General features: G+C 37.4%; 1 long non-coding RNA gene and 1 pseudogene across 5 annotated transcripts; both read left to right on the top strand.

Annotated features, from left to right (window-relative positions):
• The first annotated feature begins 1,495 nt into the window (after positions 1–1,495).
• Positions 1,496–4,887, top strand: LOC112201483. 5 transcript variants are annotated; one of them, XR_002936773.2, is made up of 5 exons: positions 1,496–2,399; positions 3,738–3,824; positions 4,040–4,130; positions 4,235–4,358; positions 4,471–4,887. It is a non-coding gene; the product is annotated as an uncharacterized LOC112201483 (long non-coding RNA). The 5 variants fall into 5 exon arrangements; XR_002936774.2 differs by having other exon boundaries at positions 4,235–4,376; XR_005799163.1 differs by having other exon boundaries at positions 4,235–4,376; positions 4,449–4,887.
• A 10,485-nt stretch (positions 4,888–15,372) lies between these two features.
• LOC112163788 lies at positions 15,373–18,827 on the top strand (annotated as a pseudogene).
• The last annotated feature ends 822 nt before the right edge of the window (positions 18,828–19,649 follow it).

The following is a 19,649-nucleotide window of genomic DNA, read 5'->3' as shown; positions in this document are numbered from 1 at the left end:
TCCTCTCACTGTCTCACTCTCAGTCTTCTCTCGCTCTCTTCTTCATCCAACTCTCTTCTTTATCCAGAAATCATAGTCTTCCTCTCTCTTTCATTCTGAAATCCCAAATAGGGAAACCCCAATCTCAGATTCCCCGAAATCAACCAAATCTCTATTCGTCGAACCCTCAATCTGAAACCCAATTTTCATTGACCTAACTCTCGTCTCCACAATTAGCAGGATTTACACCGCACAGCCATGGGCCAGGAACTTGAAGAACAAGCAGCGCCGTCGGTCATCCTCCGATGGCAAGATTTGGGTGAGTTACCAGAAAACGAGCTGATTGTTAAGGCTCCCGAAGACAATACCCCTCCTCGTGGTATGTAATTTCTGTTTTGATTTTAGGGTTTTCGAGCATTATATGTCATACTGGAGCGATCGTTTGATTTTGTACCTAATATTTGTCTTGGGTGATTATCTAACAGGGAAAGGGAAAGGGAACAAAGGGAAAGTGAAAGCATAGGTAAGTGATGATAAGGAAGGACCATCATTGGCTAATAACATCAAACTCAGTGAGTATCTCCTAGCTTGTAAGATGTGTCCTAATCCAGATTGGCACAAAACTGTTCACTGCCCTAACTTCACTCCTGGTACAGCTTTAAAATTTTTGTTTTAGGGTTTGTCATGAGCAAGATTATGTCAACTTTACTTGGTTTTGGTTGCTGCCTGCTCTGTTTGTGTGTGTGTTAAATAATTCTCCTTTTGGATCTACTTATGGTTGGTTTAAATTGAGTTTATTTTGCACAAATGGTTTGGTCAGTGTTTGGGAATATGTGCATCGTGTTTCTCAGTTTGCTATGCAAGCTTTGCTATTTGAACAAGGGAGCTCTGCTATTTGAACAAGTCAAGCTACTGTCACTTTTGTACAATGACAAAGGCAAACTTATATTGCCCAGTCCAAAGAAGTGAATGTTATTTCTCATTTGCGTTATATTGATCTTCGTTATCATTTTGGTTGAATTCTTGTGTGGTGTTATGAACATTACAAACCAAGTTTGGCAACTATTGTCTTGCCAAGACAATAGCAGAAATTGAAGCTTTGAAGTATGCAAAGAAAAGTGATTGAAATTCATTACAGTTTGTCCATCTATTGTTTTTGGTCCTTGTGACTTTTGACAAGCGTATGAATTGTACTTCATCTTTGTGTAGGTGCTTTTCTATGTGTTTTTGGTTTTGTCGCGTATGTCTAGCTCAGTATTTTTTGTAGGTGCTGATTATTAGATGTGTTTGTTTTTACTGATGTGCTTTGTGATATCCCGTATCCAAGTGTGATGTTTACTTGCTTTTTTTTAATCTTTGAGCTAGACTTTTTAATTGTTTTATTCTTATCTTTCATTTTTATTGTGGTACTAATTCTCTTGTTAGAATTTCTGTTATATATAGATATGGTTAATAAATTTGTGTTTTTACTTTAGTGGATTTATATTATTTCTTTTAAGTTAAGAGATAAGGAGGGCTGGAGGTTGCTGACGAAAGAAGAGAAGGAAACAGCAGGAAAAAGAGAAGAAGGGGGAGAAAGAGAAAAGAAATAGGAGAGGGAGGAGGAGAAAAGCAAGGGAATTAGAAAGAAAGGAAGACGGGGGAGAAGGAAGCAGAATTGTTTAGGAAACAAGGGTGAGGGAAAGAGAGATTTGTAGCTGTGAGAAACTAAGAAAGGAGAAGAGCAAGTGTTATCAGGAAGTTTGGGAGAAGAAAATTCATTTTTGGGTGTTGTTGTTGTCTTGCGTTTTTGAGAGAGAGAGAGAGAGTGAGAGAGTGAGAGAGAGAGAGAGAGAGAGAGAGAGAGAGTTGGATAGTTTGGGGTTTGTGTCAAAGGCTGTGACTTGTGTACTTCCGATTCTGAGAAGGATTCGATTTTTGTTTCAGAAGTGAAAAGCTTTCTTTTGAGTTGTGTACTGTCTTTGTTTGCTTTGCCTTACGGTGAATGCTTCTATTTCCGAATTTGTGTTTCTTCTCTTGATATTATGTTCTTATTGATTATTCATAATAGTATGTTGTTATGAGACTGCCTTATTAATTGGGTAATTCATTTGTGAAATTTGAGTATATGAACAGCGATGTGGTTGTTCTGTGCTTCTAGTGGTTTGATTTTATATCTATTATTTTCGTACTGTATGGGTGGCTTTCCTTTTAAATGTACTGGATTTCTTAAACCAACTTGATTTACTGAATGTTTTCTATTTTTGTTCTATAGATTGAAATCTTACCTTACTGAAGTACAAGTATCGCTGGACCTAGACCAAGCAAGTTAGTTATTTTCAAATTTGTGTGTACTGGGTGGTGCTACTTCATAGACAGTGTTGTAGGGGACTAGTCTCACTTGATCAACCTAATGCTATTCGTACTACAAGCAAGACCAGGTTGGTGGTGTTTATTGTTTCCAGCTTATTCTGAATATTTTTATAAATTATTAATTATTCTAAGCTTCATTCAATCATTCTCATGTGCTGAATTTTTACTCCAGAATTAAGGGGACTGTGACTGCAATATGTTTTTGTTTGAAAGATTTATGAACTTGATTAATGTAAAATGGTAATTTTTGTGAGACAAAAAATGTCGTAGCTAGTAACATAGAAGGCTAATAACTGTACAAAGTACATGGTTTTGTTTATAGATCCTGAATATATCATATGCTAGCCTCTAGCTTTGCCAGTTTTGTGTTGCAATACTATTATGAATGCTAGCTATGACTTAATTTCCTTCTTCAATTTCTGTTTAAGATTCTAGACCTACTAGCTCTGACAGATCATGAGCATATCATATGCCACCCTCTATCTATACCAGTTTCTAGTTGCAATACTACTATGAATACTAGCTCTAGCTTAATATCCATCTTCTATCTGTGTTTAAGGTTCTAGACCTATCTGACTTAATATACATCAAGAGAGTCATCAAAATGATGACATAGATGGTGACAAGAAAACGATTTCAAGTCAATTTTGGTTTTACTTCTATTTATTTTCATATGTCACTGTATTCCTTTTAAGTCATTTTCATCTTCTCGTAGATCACTCTCTCACTCACTCTCTCTAAAAAAGTACAAAACACAAAACAACGGTAAAACATAAGGAAAAAAAAATACTCTATCAAAAAGTCATCAGAATAGTTTACCTTCTCCAGTTTGAAAGTATCTATGTGTCTGACTGAGATATAGGGAGAAGAAAAAGGTATATTTCGTCATTGCTACCATGGTTGAAAATAAAATTCTTTAGAAAAATGATGTTAATGAGTAGATTGTACTTTGTAGAATGCAATCAAGAAGGAAATTGAATGAGGAAGGGTAGGATACGCAATTCTGAACTCAGACAGTGACTCTCAGGTTTTTATAAGTCTGTTGTATGCAGCTGTAGCTGTATTATAGAACAGAAACGTGACAATATTTACAGGAAACTGAGTAACATTTACATGGATGTAACTAGAAGAGATTGGCCCACAAGCACCGATTCCTCAAAATTAATAATTGATTTTGAGTTCTAGTACTGGTGCTAGGGCACCAAAATAAGAGACAAAATTTAGTTGGCGCATATATTTAGTTTTAATAGAAACTGAAATGTGAATTTAACTATTCATATTGTTTTCGACAATTCAACTGGTCTGATGGCCCTATGTGTACAAACTATTTCTCTTGTCTATTTTCATTCCTTTCACACATATGATCATCTTCATCTCATAAATTCAATGACCTGTGGTTTTTCTAGGGAATACCAGCAGCAAGTAAAACATTGGATAGTTCTGATGCATGTGTGACTGTTCTTTGTATTAAACTTGCTACGTGGTGGCCATGGGTGAGTCCTTTTTGCCTGATATTCCTTTTACTGCCTTTTGTATGGAAAATGCAAGACTGACTGAATTTGTCAAATTTGCTCAGTTTGTCCATAACATATGCAATTTCAAATAAGTGAGGCTTATTGTAGCCAAATTGTTTTCCTTTTTTTTTTTCCCCTGATAATTAGCCACTTGGGTGAAATCCATCATTAACTATTCCTTGCTATAATGACAGGATGAACAAGTCAAGCAAAGTTGTTGGAGAACGTGATGCAGCTAAGACTGTTGAAACTGATGCTATTCCTGCTCTTCAGAAACTGCAGAAGGTAATGTTTGCTATCCTTTTGGTAGCAACTTACCAGTGATCTTTATTCATACTCTTGTTCTTGCACACTTTGTTGTTGATACGAAAAGATGATGTATTCTACAGAAGAAAGGAAGAGAACTACAAAAGAAATAAAGGCAAGAAAGGCTGCAGAATCTTTTAACAAATTTTTATGGTGCTGGAATTACACGTTCCTGTCACAACCATAGGCGTGTCAATTATATATTTGGTATGGTGCAAATATTTGGTATGGTTTTTGCAAATCAGTTTCTCAGTTTCATACTAAATCCAATTTAAGCTAATCAATGTAAGGTCTCAGACATTCACGTTTACTTATGCAGTATGCAGTCTGGTTTTTGCGAAATCTATTTCTCAGTTTTCTTCATTAATGAACTACACTTTCTCGATTGCTTGAAAGGAAGCATATTTTGTGTGTCTGAAGCCAAGTCATCAGAAAATGAAATTTGAATAATATAACTTGATTGATGTGAGATTATCAAGTCGCCCTAATCAATCAAGTTTGCAGAGTCGCAGAAAAAGAGCTGTATCAAAGCCATATGAAGTAGCACACTTGTTGCTGGTACATTTCGATAAGGAAAGCATCTTTTTTGTGCTTCTCTACTGGTAGATTGTCATGCACCATATGCGGCATGTTTTGGAACAATATATGTGTGTGTCAGCTTTTTGATGTCCCAAGTAGATGGGCATGCACTAGAATGCTTTTCTTATTTAAAATTTTGGTTTCAATGATTGGGAAATGCACCCTTTTTGCTTTTGAAGTTTAAAGTATTATTCATATGAATCATTTGATGGTTTGCAATGTTTGTATTTGATAGAGTACTGTTCATTTGGTAAATGGACCAAATGAATGCACAATCTAATTAAGGAATGGGATGTTTAAATGATCACACAACAGATTAGATATAATGATCACTGCCTGTTGTCTGAATGGTTAAAAATGGGACAAAAATACATTGTAATCAATCATATCACACATCGGTTTTTAACGAATCAGTGTCTTCTGATTTATACTCAGACAACAGAATTAATTGAACTCTGTTGTCCTACAAGTTAATCACACAACAGAAGCAATTGAACTCTGTTGTCCTAAAGTTAATCACACAACAGATATAGTCTAAGAACTGAAGTTTGAAGAGCAATCAGACAACAGACAAAATAAAAAAAATGTTGTCTGACATGCTTAACATACAACGGTTGCAAACTGGCACTGTTGTCTGAAGACGCCCCTCAACTGCTGCGCAGCTGCGCGCTTGGCATCTGCCGAGCCATCTGCCAAGCTATCACACAACAGTTATAACACATACCTGTTATCTGTGTGTTTATCACACAACTGTGTTCCATCGTTGTCAGATTTTTCATCAGACAACGGCTCACTCTACAACAGTGGGTCTTCAAATCACACAACGGTTTTCTGCCGTTGGCTGATAACAAAATTGGTGTAGTGGCACACCTTGCTAGTGTGGGTTTGCTTGATGATGTATGGTTAGAGGAGACTTATGCTATTATTCAAGATCTCTATGAGGATATTAGTGGTTTGTATTCTGAGGCTAGGGGTTCAGGTTTTATTCTCCCCCCCCCCCAAATTCCTAATTTACTATTAATAAATGGAACCAGTCATAGGGCTGAGCCTCCCAGCTAGGCTGGGTTCTAAAAATAAAAACAACTGATTACTTACTGCATGTTCTAGGAGTTAATTGCTTAGTTGTAAGCATTTAGTATAGGTTATCAACTGACTGAAAATCAATATCTAGCGTCAACAATGTCTCCAAAATATCAAAACTAGTTAGATAAAGGAAAGTGGGTTCATAATCCAACAAGGTTTATGATGTAGCTGCTACTGGACAATTTAGATGAACCCAAGATAAATAATTCTTCAACATAGACATGACTTCATCAAATGCGAGAATATTTATCAGAAAGTTCTAGCTTGTCCGCACTACGATGATGCTTAACGAAAATATGGCGGTGGTGGCTAGTTTGTTCCCTATTTTGTAGCCTAGGAAAAACACGGTTGCATATTTTGAAAAGTTTATATTGAAAAATTTGCAATAGTTTACTAAAGTTAGATCTAACGCTTTCACATCCCAAACCCGGCGTATGACTTAAGAGGTTCTTAAGCAAGAGAAAATAAGATTATGACCAAGATTGACACAATCTTGGCCCTAGAAAAAATAAAGTACTACTTTGGAATAGAATCTGATTTAAAGTAGAGTAAGTATCATCAACCAAATGACAACTAGACGTTAATCAAGCAACAAAAATGTTACATTTCAACTTGAATACTGTAGGTGAAAGAACTAAAAATGATTCAACAGAATCGTAAATGACGAAAGGGAGACATAAGTGAACTAGAATGTTAAGGCATGGACAGCTTAGCTTTAGGAATTTATTAAAAATTCATTTGTAATTTTGTATAGAGCTGGCATGGACTTAAAATTTTCCAGACTCATAGTGAACATATTAAGGAAGAACATACTGAAATTTCATATAATTCGGAGTTACGGAAACAAGGAAAGAAATGAACACAATCTGACAGCAGTCAGATTTTATATAAAAAAAAAATCTCAGTAGTGTTGTAAAACAGAAAAAAATTTGAGAGAGAGAGAGAGTTTGGACACAGAGAATCAGATTGTGTGTCTTATTCATCTCACCATGAGGAGCCTTATATAGCACTACATGGTGTACACAAAAGGGTAATGCTTAATTACAATCCAATCACTCCTACAATTACAACCTATCAATCACCAATCTATAGGGATAGGCACCTATTACTCATCATCTATTTACATGATTATCCACAAATATTTACAACACTCTCCCTTGGATATTCCATGTCAATAGTGTTGCATAGGCTGAGCGCTTCTAAGTTGCCTCATCAAAAACCTTGCCAAGTAATAAAAACCCTGTGGGAAAAAAAACAATCTTGGTCGAAGGAGAAAAAGAGCACAACGCGCTTGAGTGTGGAGTAGCAGTATCACAGCTTTAGAGATAAGTGAAGTCTTCTTATCAGCACCATAAGTAGGTAGTATGTCTACTAGAGGGATGCATTAGAGTTGCTACACCAAAACCTTGCCCGGTAAACCCAGTGGGAGAAACCCGTGGTCGAAGGGAAAAGATGAGCAAATGCATATATGTCAAATCAAAGCATCTTCAGGATGTTGTATAAGTGGGGTGACCATGCTAAAGATGTGCCTCGTTAAAACCTTGCCAGGTAACAAAACCCAGTGGGACAAAATAACCCTGGACGAAGGACAAAAAGAGTACACGATGGTCAAGTGGGTATGCTTCAGGATACTCCCCCTGATTTCGACTCCCCTTGAAAATTACAAGTTAAGTAATTCAAATACTTTACGTAGACCAATATCTTGAACATGCTTCTGGAATGTATACTTTGGTAGTGACTTGGTGAAGAGGTCTGCATGATTGTCTTCAGATCAAATCTGCTTAACTTCAATCTTCTGATGCTCTTGTTGTTGCTGATTGAAGGAGAACTTCGGTACAATATGTTTGGTGTTGTCTCCTTTGATGAAACTTCTCTTTCTCTGCTCTATGAAAACAACATTATCCTCGTAGATAATGGTTGGTTCATCAGTGGTGGAATGCAGTCCACATTGCTTCGAACATGCTTTGTAACTGCTCTTAGCCCTGTACATTCACATATTGCTTCGTGAAGAGCTAGTATCTCAGCATGATTCTAAGAGGTAGCAACAACTGTCTATTTCGTAGACCTCCAAGAAATTGCAGTATTCCCAATGGTAAAGACATAACCAATCTGGGAACATGCCTTGTGCGGGTCTGATAGATAGTCTATATCAGCATATCCAACAAGGCGAGCATCATTCTGAGGATCAAGGGGGTTTGATCCATTCCTTGATGCATAGGGATAGAATAAGCCCATATCCGCCGTACCTCTAAGGTAGCGAAAAATGTCTTTTATGCCATTCCAGTGGCGGCGTGTTGGCGCAGAGCTTTATCTAGCTAACAAGTTCACATCGAATGAGATGTCCTGTCTAGGGCATTAAGCCAAGTACAATAATGCGCCTATTGCACTTAGATATGGGACTTCTGGCACCACTATCTCTTCGTTATCATCTGCAGGATGATACGGTTCTCTCTAGACTTCAGACGACCATGGGTGTGCTTGCTTTTACCTCATTAAAGCATCTTAACATCTTCTGGATGTAATTTGGTTGATGGACCAAAATTTCATCTACACTATGCTCAGGCTCCAGGTCGAGACAATTATTTGTTCTCCCAAGGCCTTTCATCTCAAATTCCAACTTCAGGTGCTTTGCGGTTTCCTTGATCTCTTCAGGAGTATCGATCAAATTCATGTCATTGACATAGACCGCCACAATTCCAAACTAGGAACTTGTTTCCTTAATAAACACGCATGGGCATAGTTTATTATTCACATATCCCATCCCGATTAAATATTCACTTACACGGTTATACCACCTCCGTCTGGATTGTTTTAATCCATAAAGTGAACGCCTCAAAACTAATGAAGAACGTGTTCCGTGGTCTAGAACTATTTGCGTTGGGTATATTAAGTCCTTCTGGAACTTTTATGTATATCTCTGTATCGTGATCCCCATAGAGATAAGCTGTGACCACATTCATAAGCTGCATATTCAGTTTTTCGGAAACTACCAAACTGAAAAGGTAGCGGAACGTTGTGACGTCCATTACAGGAGAATACGTCTCCTCGTAATCAACCACAGGGCGTTGAGAAAATTATTGCACCACTAGACGAGCCTTGTGTATCACAATCTCGTTTTTCTCATTACGCTTCCTTACAAATACCCATTTAAATTCTACAGGTTTAACATGGGGAGGTGTAGGAACAACATGTCCAAACACCTTTCTCTTTATCAAGGAATCTAATTCGACCTGGATAAAGTATTTCCTTTTTGGCCAGTCGTCTCTTCGTTGAATTTGATCAACAAAGCAAGGTTCGAGGTCATCGCATATTATAGTTTCGGTGGCCACCGCAAATACTAATATATCATCGATGATAATCTCAACCCGATTCCAAATCTCACTAAATTTACCGAGATTTCTCTATTCTCGGGAGTGGGTTCAAATGTTGTAGCGTCCCCCAACATCGTCTCTTCTAGGACAGACCCATAATTCGGATTTATCTCATGAGATGGATCGGTTTGAGATTGCGATGTTAAGGGGATTCATTTGTGCCAAGTTTACCCTCTTCTGGAGATAAGAATCCTTCGAACCTAATGATCTACCTCACTTTAGGGCAGGGACATATGACTGGTTAGCCGCCATGGTCGTACCTCGTCCATCTGGGACGACACATCCTACAGGGACGTCTATCCTTGCAAGCACATTTGCAGCAGGTATATATGATCTCGTCACTTTAGCTAGATTAGAGAAAGCGTCTGGCATATTTTGGGATACACTCTGTAGATCTAGAATTCTCCACACTTCATTATCACATTGTGCGGTTCAGGGATCAAGATGAGACATAGTGGGGACATTCCACGTCAATTCACGTTGTTCATCAGGAACGGTGGGAAGACTGTCTCATCAAAGTGACAATCCGCAAATCTAGCGGTAAAGAGATCGCCTGTCAAGGGCTCGAAAGAGCACATAATGGATGGGATTCATAATCGACATGTATGCCCATCCTTTGTTGAGGACCCAATTTTGTACGTTGTTACAGCACAATTGGCACGAGGACTGCATACCCAAATGCGCGTAAGTGCGAAACATCAGGTTCGTACCCAGTCACCAACTGTAATGCAGAGTAAGGTTGGGTAGCAGTGGGCCTCAACGGGACCAACATAGCTGCATGCAAGATTGCATAGCCCCACACAAAAACTAGGAGCTTGGTGCGCATTACCAAGATTCTATTTGCGAGACCATCTTGGGTGTGAATATAGGGAACTATATGTTCAGCATCAATCCCAAGGGATATGCAATAATCATCGAAAGACTTCGATGTAAACTCTCTGGTATTATCAAGTCTTATAGACTTTATGGGATAATCCGAGTGGTGAACCCTCAATTTCATGATCTGGGTGAGAGTTTAGCAAAAGCAGCTTTTTCTTGTGGACAATAGTGTAACATATGATCACTTTGTCGATACATCAACCAAAACCATTAATATTTAACTGGTCCACATGGTGGTTGGATATGTCCACAAATTTCCCTTGCATTTTGTGCAGAAAAATGGTGGTGTATGTACTAGTCTTTGCATATGATGGTCTAGTATGGCATATACAAGACCCTTATTCAGAAGGGGGTGCACCTGCGATGAATTAAGGATACGGTGCATCATAATTTGACCTGGGTGTCCCAAAAGGTCATGCCATAGCAAGTAGTTGCTTGAATTAGTTAGCTTCTAGCTAACAGATTTCAATTTCTCCAATGTACGCTTCTGGCCGCACACTCGGAGGTTTATGCAAAGATATTCCACGCATTTTTCTCAGTGGTTTCAACGTGGTAACTGTTGGTTCGAATATCCTTAATACTCAACAACGTTCTTCTGGAACGTGGAGATTATAAGGCCTCATTAATGGTAGGTTCAGTAGCATTGGACAACATATAGTGGGTTTTGTCATAGCCCTCTATCAGGTTGGATTGCCCTAATACGGTTGTCACAGAGGTATGAATAGACAATAAGTTTGAAAAACATCTCCGATCTGGGAGTATGGTGTGTGTAATAGCACTTTTAACCAGACAACAAACTTCCCCACAGAATATGTCTATTCATTTATTTAATTCAATGGATCACATGTATAAATAAGTTTATTAAATTAAATACATTCGAACATAACCATATTTTCATAATCCAAAATGATTGAAAACATAAATCACCAAAAATAATCCGAAGATGTTTCATTCATTAAGATGAAATAGATATGACATAAGTGACCAATTATACCCATGTCTTCGAGTTCTAATCCTCGGTATGTTCAGTAACTGCCTGAAAATCCATGATCTCTAGTGTGGAATCGATAGAAAATTACCCTTCAACAAAGTTGGTATTTCGAGTTCGGCGACCGGCGTAATACTCATCTACTGCTTCGGCTATCGCACAACAGGTGCGGGACCAGCAGTTAATTCCTCCACATCGATAACAAAGATCATGTTGATTCTGGTGGCAGCGGGCAGGACCAGTGTTTCTTTCAACTCGGGCTTGCTGAGTTTTGGCATCATGGTTCCTACCATGTGGAGCCTAATTACGTGGCCTCTTAGACTTTGGCCAAGTGGCAGACGGTCATATGGGTTAATTTCGTTCTGCCAATCATGTCTTGCTTCAAGCAAGAAATTGTCATCTGATGGTGAAGGTGCTCTTCCAGAGCAACCCAAAGAGTCTGTGTATCCTCTTAATCAGATACTTAACTTGGAGTGCTCTCTCTATATGTTTCTTTATGAACATTATGGCACTTGCCTTAAAAGCCTCAGTGATGACATTGTCAATATCGATTGTTGATCTCATCTTCTTTGCAGTAAGATGAATTTTCACATCTTGAGTTCACTTTAGATAGTTTCTTCTGGAGACCTCCAAAGCAACAAAGTTAAACATGTTGAGATTTGACATTTCTTACAGGAAAGGAACAAATAATATTAGTGCTTTGGGTAATATCATCCATAAGCAAGTAATGAGAACTTCAGGTTCTATAACATGGTATGAAAAATCGGATTAGACATGTAAAATCTGCTGGTTTTATCATGTGTGGTGAATTTATGAAGGAAACTTCAAGTTTCTTAAACAGCATTATCGAAACTACAAGTTCGATATATGTATGAACTACTGGTTCATTTGGAACTTCTAGTTCATTAGGTACCTGCATTTTCTACACATATATTCTAGTGCGAAAATTTAGACAAGTAACACAATAATATTGAATTGAGCAAATTGAAATAATCTCACAAATTTGGATAAATAAAAGTCACAAATCAATTGAGAATTGCATGCTACTAATTTAACATATTAACTATCACACAATTATGTGAATAAATGCTTCTGGCAATTAATTACACATATTAGATATGGTGAATCTATTTACAATATCAAATCACTTTTCCTTTTATTTTTGATTCTGCTAGACCAAAGAAGGAGTGGGCTTGATAGTGAAGCCTATCGAGCTTAGTCTGCGGGCTCGTGACCTAGGCTTTCATGTGCTGGTCAAAGAGTATGTGAGGCCTGCTGGGCTGCTAGGTCCTGCAGAGGGAGAGTGGGTCTGCTGGGCTCAGGCTAATCTGCCAAGGAATGAAAAGTTATTACTCAACCCTCTCGGTAACTCCAATTGAATACGACCAGGTAAGGAAAGATGAGGTTTAGGTGGAGCGAGGCTCGCTTAAGTACACGGCCTCATCTGAACCTTTCCTAGACATCGCATCCAACTGGATGAGCCTAGTTTGAGAAGATTCATAACTTTTGTCATAGTAACATGTAGTGAGCTTCTATTCTGGCCTTGCAACTTGGGCCTGAGCTTCTGGCTCGGATTTGTTGTTGTGACTTTGGGCTTGATTTGAGCTTCTGACTCCGCCTCTATTAATATTCACAATTATAACATAACCAAATTCAATATATGTTATTAAATCATAACATAAATATATTAATGCAGCGGTTATATACCTAAGGAAATGGGTTCAAATCTCATTAATGCTTCTGACATTACGTACAGATAATAAATTTGGCAAATGCTTCTGGCATAATGTTTATGTAATAATCACGTAATAATTTAGCCCATAATGCTTCTAGCATAAAGAATTATAATGGCAGATTCAAATTTGTGTAACCAAAAATTAAGCCCATAATTCTTCTATCATAATTCACGCAATAATTCAGAATTGTCTCAATGTGATAATGAAGTGATTGTGGTAATGAGCATAAATTACAATGGTACTTGCTTTGGATAAAATCAATCAAAATCAAATCACGGGTTGATCAATCACCAATTAATTGGCCTCAAATCTGCTTCTGGTAGAATTAATACTAAATAGTGTTAACACATACTAACTTGCCATAGTGGTACAACGGACAACATGTTGAGTTGGTACCTATTTTAGCTGGGTTCGAATCCCAGCAATTGCATAATCTGTTTTTTTTCTTTCTTGTTGAATTGATGTTACTGATATTGATTTGGTACTACAGGACCAAGTACTACAGATATATACTTGCAGTCCATAAATTTTTCTCTTTTCTTTTCCAATCAAACAATCCCAAACACATGAACAAATATATGCAATACCAAGTAAATAAATCATGTAGGATTTGCTAGGGTTCATGCATTATGGTGATTTTTCATATTCAATTAATAGACTCAATAAGCAAGAAGCATGAATATAAATTTAGGTTTTGGAAAACATTACTTGATGAAGGACGGATAAATCTTCAGCTTATGTGTGCAGAACTGAGAAGGTTGTCTTCTCAGCCAATCCAAGAGCTATTCGCCTCTTCTGGACACCTCCCACTTCTAATGGTGTACAGGTCTCAAAACGACTCCAATAGGGCTGAAATTTGGAGGTCAGATAGAAGAGGCAGAAACAAACAACTTTGATGAAGGAAAGATTTTGATCTGAGGTCCCGATCAAGAGGTTTCGGGGCGTGCAAACAGGCTGCAGCAGGGGGGTTTTTTTTTCTCTGGCTAGGGCATGGGTTAGAGTATCGTGCTGATAACGTGTTGTAAAACAGAAAAAAATTTGAGAGAGAGAGAGTTTGGACACAGAGAATCAGATTGTGTGTCTTATTCATTTCACCATGAGGAGCCTTATATAGCACTACATGGTGTACACAAAAGGGTAATGCTTAATTACAATCCAATCACTCCTACAATTACAACCTATCAATCACCAATCTATAGGGATAGGCACCTATTACTCATCATCTATTTACATGATTATCCACAAATATTTACAACAAGTAGCATGGTCAACTTTGAAATTTTACCAAATATTCATTCAAAGTCCAAATGACAAGAATTTAATTAGTTTTGAAACAAGCAGTGGGATGTCTACTTCAATGACAAAGAATTTATTTTTCAAACAAGCAGTGGGATGTCTACTTCAATGTACGTAAATACCGGAGGTTGACTAATTCAAAAAGAATTTAAATCTCAACAGAAAATTAGAGGGAACATTCAAAATTCTGAGACTTTCTCAATTACAGACCAAACTTGAAAAATTCACAGAAAGTTCACTTTATGTTGGAATGAGATGAAACTTTCTAGATCCTTTGTTAAATAATCAATAATTCAGGATAATTGAAGATCAATAAGTAGGGTAAACAAAACTCAAAGTGAGCAGATCAGCAGTTTTCTCAGAAATTAAGCAAAACTGTTTTTCACTTCAAAATGAAGTTTCAATTTTTAAAGTTAGTTTGTCTTGGTTAAAAACTACTTTGTGGGAAACCTTGAAAGGTATATTTTGATATAACAGAAGTTCATATGAAAACATGCCTTGTAGAGGACTCAAACAATGGAAGGGAAAATAGGTTGCAAACTAATGGAATTTCTAAAATGCAGTTGAACTTATAATTGAGAGGCACAGCAAAAGGCAACCTTACAAGCCTAATAAATAGCTACTGAATATTAGAGAGTGTACATGGGAATACAACAAGGATACAATAAATATTACAACCCCATTTGGCTATTCATGCTCCAGGTAAGTAGCTAATGCAAACTAGCTACATTCTGACCCTAAACATAACATCAAAATATCAATTAGGCTAGCTATCTACTGCAAAATACATCTAACATCTGATTTAAACTAGCCTATAATAAGTATACACCATAGCTCACCAAAACCTCTTGATCCTTCTCTAGTGATAACAAAAGTCTGCTTATAAGTAGAGCAGTTCTAACTTCAACAAAACCAACTAATCACCACCTAAAAAGGTTATGAGGAAAACGGGGTGAGCATAAGCCCAGCAGGTTTTGTATCTGTAATACCAATTGTGGGAAATAAAATCTGACTCAAGGATACTTGTATGCCTCAAAAAAGAAACGCTTTCCATTTGAAATCCGTTTGAAGATTCAGTTTCTGTTCTCTTGAACATTAAACATCAAAAATAAAAAGTAAGTTGTTGGCAAATAAAATCATTACATTTTTCATAGTCAAATCTTTCAAGACAAAAGTAGAATCATAGTGTAGCACAGAAAATCATAAGTCAATCCTTATATGACAAACCGAATTCATCAACTTGGAAGGGAGCTGTGGCATACCTAATCACACATCACATATTCAACATAATGCCCACACAAGGGGCTACCACGGGGAAATCGAGTCATTATGTCCATACCTCAATTCACATTCTGCTAGACTCATCTACTTCCATATTCTTTTCCCAAAAAAGTATATGCATTGAATATTTAAAACAAACAGAAATTCATAGAGGCATACAACAATTTAAATACTTGAAACTCATTTAGTATGCACGCAAGATCCTTCCATAATAAGAAGTGAAAGTGGCTGGAAAGCTGCACCATTTGTTTCTCTGTGTGATGCCAATGTTCCATGTCTTTGGATTGGCCATCATCACTTACGTGCAGCTGCGGAAGGGAAATGCTGTGATTTCGATGTCCAGATTTAATCTGGAGAAGATTTTGATGACTGTTGAGAAGTACAAGGTCACCCATTTGTGGGTTGTGCCTCCTATTATACTTGCTCTGTCAAAGGACAGTGTGGTTAAGAAGTACAACCTTTCATCTTTGAAGCATATTGGGTCCGGTGCAGCTTATCTGGGGAAAGGGTTGATGGAGGAGTGTGCAAAAATTATTCCTCAAGGTGTAGTTGCTCAGGTACTTAATCAAGCTCACCCTAATTTATGGTGTCATTGACGCTTGTGGCTTTGGACTATTTTTTCTTGAATAAGATTTTTAATTGAAAATGTTCAATTGATGTGAAGTATTGAAATTGGGTAGTGGAAAGGCTAGCCATAATCTAGTGTTGCATACGCTAGGGGTGTGAAGAGGTTTTGGAAGACGGTTTGTTTTGCATGTTTAAGGATACCTCAGTTTAGTAGCTTGGAGTTAAAAATTTCTTCACTGGTTAGATGTTTGCTTGTTTTGCAGGGTTATGGTATGACAGAAACCTGTGGAACTGTTTCAGTTGAGAATGCACTAGTAAGACCTCAACATAGTGGTTCAGCTGGAATTCTTGTTTCCGGAGTTGAATCTCAGATAGTCAGTGTAGATACACTCAAACCTCTCCCTCCAAAGCAGCTGGGGGAGATATGGGTTAGGGGGCCTAATATGATGATAGGTAAGTGCGATTTCAACTTGCTTGTTGTTAATCTTAAAGAAAAGAATGAACAATTCTTCTGCATTTAGGAGAAGCCAGCTTGCTCATGATTGTCCTGCATTTGACTGGCAGTTCATTCCATTTGCATTGCAATCCATACTCAATTAGAGAGTGCTTTTTTTTTTTTTTCTGGCAGTTAGTTTGCGTATAGAAAAATAACAATGAAACATGAGGTACCTTGGACCTTGGACCGCGTTTGATGACAATTTCTGCAGTAGCAATTTTGATTGATATTTTATAGGTTTCATGTCTAACAGTCTGCACATATTTATGACAAAGGAATGTTTTTCCGCTTGGGACGGGTGTATTCAACACCTATGGGCAGAATGTAGAAAACTCAGTAGGTTGGGTTATTTTGTCAAATCTGGTTGTCAATTTTGGCAGAAGCTGCACAGTGTCAAACTATGAGTTTGTTCAAGTATTACTACTGACTGCAACCTATTTCAAAGGGTATAGTTGAAATTTGCAAATTGCTGGAACATTGTCATGTATCATCTAAGATTCCAAATGATTATTTTCAATTAATTTTTTATTACTTATAGAAGAGGCAGAGCTCTTGTAGTGATGCGTTGTTCATCCCAAAGGAGAATATTTCTTTGTTCATTACCATGTGGATCGCACTCCCTCCCCTCACAATGTTCACTCTTTCCCGGCTGAAGATTTTATGTGGAATGTTTTCGGAGAAATTTAAATTGGTCTGCCTCTAAATGAATAATATGCATTTTACTACAATAACTTAGGCATGGAAGACTTTATATGGCATGGGAATCTAATTGCCCTTCCATTTACCAATTTTGAGCATGGATTAAGAACACTCTAAGCAGTAACCTGGAGACATGTCAGTATGATGCACGTTTTAACTGAGGTACTAGTTTAACAGACAAAAGTACTCTCTTTTTCCAATGAGAATTCTCAGTTATGGATGCCTTCATTCAATAAAATTATTCAATCTAATCAGGTTGGAAACCTTTGCTTTAGATTTGTCCATCAAGTCTATTTGGCTTAAATTTGTATGGAAGTTGGTAGAACTTTTCATTGAGTTGTATTTAAGGCTTTTATATGCTCTTGCAATATTCCTGCATATGATAACATCATGAATTCATGATAACATTACTCATTTTCAGGTTATTTTAACAACCCACAGGCCACCCAGCTAACTTTAGATAAAAATGGTTGGGTACATACTGGAAATCTTGGATACTTTGATGAAGGTGGCCAACTTTTTGTGGCTGACCGAATTAATTAAGTATAAAGGTTTTCAGGTAACTTCTATTTTTTATGTAAAGGAATCAATACATGAAATGTCTAGTGGTGATTTTGGTTCTAACTAGTTCTATTGGGTATAAGTTTCTGCATGAAAAAATAATAATAATAATTTTGTTTTCTATGTAGTAGCAATATCCCCTGTCATTTGGCTAACCATATGATTGTCATGGTCTCAATTTAAAATAAATTGTCACTGTTGCAATATCTCCTGTCATTTGGTTAATCATATAATTACCATGTTCTTAATTTGAAATAGACTTTGTCACGTTGTTTTCCTCACTCAGACCGTAGACATCGGACAATTCCTTTGATTTGACTCTTGCCTTTTATTTACTGTTCTTGTTTTATGCATGCTCTGTACATCCACTATACTATTCAATCATGTTTTCTTTGCTTTTGTGGTCCTCTGCAAGGTAGCACCAGCTGAACTTGAAGGCCTGTTAGTTTCTCACCCTGAAATATTGGACGCCATTGTCATCCCATAAGTTGTATACAAAAAATTCATGACCTGTACTAATCACAGGACTTGAATAATTGGATTTTTTGCACCATGCAGATTTCCTGATGCTGAAGTCCCTGTTGCATATGTTGTGCGCTCGCCAAACAGTTCACTGACCGAAGAAGATATCAAGAGTTTTATAGCGAGTCAGGTAAGGAGGCAACTTCAAGGAAGAATCAACAGCTAACAATCTAAATTGATTTCCTTGATGCTATTATTGTCTTCTTGCATTATGATTCATTTTCTTTCTTGAAACAGGTTGCATCTTTTAAAAGACTGCGACAAGTGACGTTCATAAACACTGTCCCTAAGTCGGCATCAGGAAAAATCCTCAGAAGAGAGCTCATCGAGAAAGTACGTTCCAAAATAGAGGTATATATTCCTCATTCTCATGTTTGTTAATTAGATGGAGGCCAAGTCTACAGAGCACCCACAATATCGAACATACTGCACTTGCTTTAAAGTTGCAAGTGGTTCTTATACTCATTATCGAAGAAGCTCAGCTCACAATAATTGTAGTCATAATTCAAAAAGCAATATAGGATGGTCCTGTCTTGATTGTTTATTTGGGTCCAATGGAACCGGGACACAAACTGCTCCAAATGACTCTGTATATCAAAGTGCAAATCCTTGCTGTCACAGACATTTTGTACTCTAATCTCGCAGTCTTTACTCTCAACTTGTTATTATTTATGATTCTTTAATCTTTTAGATCAAATCAGACATATATTAGTTATGTGGAGAGAAATAGGCAGTAAAATTTCCTCAAAATGAATGAAAGAAAACCATGAAAAAAGAAGAAGAAGAAGAAGGAGAAACAGAGTGATGTGTGATGCTTCATATACCTATTCCCTTGCTTATTCATATAAGCACGTTTATAAGTTATGCAAGTTTCATCTCTTCACTTCCCAAGGGGACACCAATCTTTACTTCTTGGTGATTACACTGTCATGCTCCCGATTTTTATTTCTTTTGACCGATTGGAACCTGAGGAAAACCAGAACCTTTCTTTGCACAATTGCACCAATAAGTTTGCAGCAATCCAACTCAGTAGATCAAATTAATCTCACTTTATCTGCAGCAATGAAAACAGAAAATGTACCTCATTGGACTTAAATATAAAGTCCAAGTCGCATCTAATCGAACAACTTGACCCAAAGTGGTGGCTTTTGCAATTACAAAGATGATCACATGGCAGGTGGAGCTCTAGTCCAGTCTGATAGTTCAACAAAGGCAGGCCATATTCCCCTCCCTGTTCGTCCTCTCTGAGCTAGTGCCTAGACTTTGTACTCTCCTTGCCAATCTAGGTAAACAAAGGATCTCTTATGGATACTCTTCACTGAAAGGTGAAAAAAGCCAGAAACTCCAATGTACGGAACATGTTTTAGTGAACCAAACCCAATTGTGCCATGCCACCATCCAAATATTACACTTGACGTTCAAAATAGGGTCAGCAGTCAT

The sequence above is a fragment of the Rosa chinensis genome, chromosome 5 (assembly GCF_002994745.2).
Source record: "Rosa chinensis cultivar Old Blush chromosome 5, RchiOBHm-V2, whole genome shotgun sequence".
NCBI classification, from domain to species: domain Eukaryota; kingdom Viridiplantae; phylum Streptophyta; class Magnoliopsida; order Rosales; family Rosaceae; genus Rosa; species Rosa chinensis.
The sequence above is the reverse complement of the archived record's forward strand: the minus strand, read 5'-3'. Positions and strand labels throughout refer to the sequence as shown.